The sequence below is a fragment of the Danio rerio genome, chromosome 9, assembly GCF_049306965.1.
Source record: "Danio rerio strain Tuebingen ecotype United States chromosome 9, GRCz12tu, whole genome shotgun sequence".
Lineage (NCBI taxonomy): Eukaryota > Metazoa > Chordata > Actinopteri > Cypriniformes > Danionidae > Danio > Danio rerio.
Window position 1 is genome coordinate 48530001 of NC_133184.1, and position 4255 is coordinate 48534255.

Here is a 4255-nt window from a genome sequence, read left to right on the forward strand (position 1 = left end):
TTTAAATGTCCCTTTAAGCTTAATAGAAGTGTCTTGAAAAATTTACAGTAAAATATTATTTACTGTCATCATGCCAAAGATGAAATAAATTAGTTATTAGAGATGAGTTATTAAGACTGTGTTTAGAAATGTGTTGAAAAAGTCTTCACACTGTTAAACAGAAATCGGGGAAAAAATAAACAGGGGGTCTAATAATTCAGGGGGGAGAACAATCAATACCAAACAGGTTTTGGGGATGATGTATGGCACATTGTTTTTACCTTATTTTTCTCTTGACTAATAAAGTGGTTTAATTTAGTACTGGATCCCAAGGATTTTATTTATAGGTCACAAACCATATTGACAATCATTAAGGTGCACAATTCCAACATCTCAAATCATTCTAAATATCCTGCTCACAAGTTTTATTCTATCAAATACTACAACATTCAGTTCAATGTTCCCCTCAACCTGTTAGACTCATAATATTCTCTAAGATATAAGGCTTCTGGACCTGACGGTATATACAGGAATTACCCTCAGGAACCCTAGATCAATGTTAACACCATCAGCAGATTTCCCACATGTTATGTCAACACTGGAGTCTACACCAGATCTCCCATTGTGCGGGATAAATGTAAGTGCCATGTCCATGATTTAGACAGCATGTTGAAACCTAAATGCACCATTGAAACGCTAAGACTGCTGGAGCTGGAAATATTTCATGATAGATGGCTTTTATTTCATATTTGAAATGGCATTTTTCAGGGCATGACTACAGCGCCAACTCTGGTCTACTTAACAGGTTATTCTGATCATGAAATGCCTGCTTTCTTACATGTAAATCTACCAAATATGTTTTTTATGTTGTTAAAGGGCAGGGAAAAACATAAACTAGATGATACCACTATTACAGAAGACCCTTTTTCCATATGGTAATTGTTTTTAGTATTATGAAAAAAAAGTAAGATGTATTATCATTTCCAGTATTAACATGCATGCAAATGTGTTTCTTCAAGCTCTACTCCACTTTTAATGGGGGATTCAGTTTGACACACAAGTACTAAAAAGACTAAGTCATGTTATGTGGCCTATGAGCCATTTAGATCAAACATGATAATGATAAAGACCTCAATAAAGATGTAGAGAAATCATATCATAGGGATCCATTTCATAAACTTCTTTTTTTTTTCAGCGATTTAGCATTAAATCACTGACAGGCGGTCAGAACCCACAGAAATATAAAGAGCCAGCACAATTTAAAGCTGGAGACAACATTGTGGAGAAACTGCTATAGATGTTAGGACCACTTTCTAAAGATTATTTAAAGGCAACGACTTGAAAATAGTTAGTTATACCATTGGAGAGATTGGTAAAATTATGCATGCAAGCTATGCAAGCCAGGCTAGCAGACTGATGTATGAATCAATCTTTGTGTTGCTTGCTGGATGAAGAAAGGAATTTGCTGTTTCCGTTTCACTACAAAGATTGCGATTTGAGGAAAATGTGATAAGATAGAGGTTACACGAGCTGGATTCACTGGTCAGATGCACTAGAAACACAAGACACTTATGACATCTGCTGGTTGCAAGAGGGTAATGCAAAAAGAAAGGCATAAACTGAAAATAAACAGACAGTTATTGTTTGCTGGTGTGGACACGCATAGTGATGGCTATATTGTATAATATTTAAAGTTATTGTGCTTGCTGTAAACAGTCTTTTACAAGAGAGTGGGGAAAATAATCTATAGCTGGTTTCCTTCACCCTGTGTTAATGAGTATCTTAAAGTTTGAATGAGAAATGAGTAGGGATGTAAAGGTATCAGAATTTCACGGTACGGTAATACCTCGGTATGAATGGCACGGTACTGTATTTATTGAATAATTTACAGGAAAAACAAAACTAACGAAAAGACTCGAAAAAAGTGCCAAAGGTATTTATTTACCTTAGCACTGAACATATCAATGACATACAAATTAGCCATCTATCTGTAAGTTTCGAAACAGGAAGTTCAATTTTTTTTACATTTTAATAACAAAAAACTATTAAACCATATAAAAAATAGTTTCAATTTAGTATTGTTGAAAACTCATCACATTCGACATTTAATCACTCACTCAGATAGAGATGGGTTTTTTAAGCAAAATTATCATATAACTATAATCTGGTAAAAGCTGGGAACTCTGGGCATGTCCCCTGCAACAGAAATAAAAACCCTCTCATTTGGGACTGAGGTTTCTGATACAGAGAGATATGATTTAGCTAAGGTTGACAGCAGTGGGTAACGTTGTGCATTGTCTTTCCATCACTTGAGAGGACAAGCCATGAGTGAGATAGAGGTCTCTATGCGAAGAGGTCGAGGCCAATGTCTGCATTAATCTAACAAGTGTGCTGTGTTCTGCAGTCCCCATGACTGTTTTTAGTCGTATTCCCCGACTTATATATATAATCCCCGATCATTTCCAGCTCTTTTTCTTTCCCTCTACTAGCAGCACACTCCATTTCCGCATTACTGGATCTGTAGTGACAAAGGATGATGGCCACGCCTAGGCTGATGGGAATTGTAGTTCCCGCTACCTCCTGTTCGCTTCATTCGCAAACATTTCTGAGAAATATAGATTTATTGAGTCATGCGCCTACGGTAATATTGAAAAAAATTACTATTGCGGTATGACGGTATTTACAATATTGTTACATCCCTAGAAATGAGTAATGAATGGCAAAATTTAAATAAAAATTTCCTAATTTGCAGAGTGTTTTCACACTCATTTGAGGTGGGTTGTAGCGAAAAAGAGTTTTGTGCAGATTTATTAGCGCAATGTATGCAGTTTTGAAGGCAAAACATGCTACAAGCAAGTTCAAATTTAGTAAAACAATCTATAAAATAATTATTTTACAACTTACAAATTTCAAACTCTGTGATTTTTATTTCTTGATTTTTTCTTTGTATCAACCTAGCTTGTTTAATAAAATATGTATGGGGAAAAATGCTGTCGAAGAATCAGACTGGGGCTTTTCATTTTCTTGTTTTTCAGTATTCATGTGCAGTTCACCTCAGGCGGTCAGTAATAGTACCGTCAGCATGCCGTCTGAGACTGAGACATAACAGATTTCAGAGTGATGTTTTAAAACTAATGAGCACTCAACATGAAAGGTTCGTAATGAATTAAGACGTTTTTAGGGAGTGCTGCATAACACTTTAAGCCATTTCCTTATTATTAGTTGGTTTAATCATCCCTCCTGAAGCTTTCAAAAAAGTAATGTTCTCATCCAGTGCCTAAATTCTGCTAGATTAACAACTCTATGAAAACACTGTAAGCGAACCCCTTTGCTTAATCCAGATTTTACTCACTTTTTGTTGTTGAGCTGCTGGAAAATATTCAGGATTCTCTGGGGTTGGAGAGAGACACCAGCTTTGAAATTTCTGCTGTTGTAACGTGAGGTAAAACAAAGTCCAATGTGACCATGTTTACCCCACATTCAGTGCTTTTCTTGGACTGCAAAACAAAGTGAAGCATTATTATTTCTTGTGATTTTCAAACAGCACTTATAATAGAACTGGAAAACTTTGCTCACCATCTCATCTATCCATGTTTTGGTCTTGGGTGTTGGTATGTCCAGATGATCCTTTTCTCTGTTCCTTTCAATTACAGTCCAACATGAGCAATGGAAACATTCTCCTGTTAAATTTGCTTCGATGAGACAACCGCTTGAAAGATGGACACCTATAAATGCTGTGAAAATACCTTTCAGCACCATTCTGGATTTTCACACGGCATAAAATGATTTACCTAATGCACGTCCATCTGGAGTTGCTGGGCAACATACACATGCTACAATCACAAGCCATTTGCGATGGGAAAACTTTCCAGGAGTGGTTCTATGAAAACTTTCCATTTTAGCGAGATGCAGGCATAATCCTGTTAGCCTCTGAACAAACACACGGACTGGATCTGCATTAGGACCTTGTTGACGGTCTCAGCAAAGAAGATTTTCTTCTGCTGGCTAGTAGTTTCTTTTTTTCTTGGCCTGCCAACATTTGAACTTTTTAATTTTTTTTTAATTCATCTTTATTTCAAAGCAGCTTAACATAGAAGTTTTAGTACACTGAAAGTTTTCAGAGTTGAATTTCAGTTTAGTTCAGTTCAGTGTAGTTTAATTTTCACAGCTGAAAGTCCAAACATTGAAGAGCACATGCATCAATGCGCAGCTCCACAAGTCCCAAAACCAAGCAAACCAGTGACACGCAAGCAACTGGCTCTAATGCAAAAAACAA

General features: G+C 36.3%; 1 protein-coding gene across 3 annotated transcripts in view; it reads right to left on the minus strand.

Moving 5' to 3' along the window:
* si:ch73-193i22.1 overlaps positions 1–3933 on the minus strand; it is a 33352-nt gene extending 29419 nt beyond the window's left edge. For 2 of the 3 annotated variants that reach the window (XR_012384850.1, XM_073911540.1), the window contains exons 1-2: positions 3556–3933; positions 3332–3476 (exon numbers count right to left, since the gene is read on the minus strand). The gene's annotated coding sequence lies outside the window, so the exon portion shown is untranslated. Of the gene's footprint in view, positions 1–3331; positions 3477–3555 lie in introns of those variants that run through there. The other variant, NM_001423524.1, reaches the window with a different exon arrangement.
* Between the last annotated feature and the right edge of the window lie 322 nt (positions 3934–4255).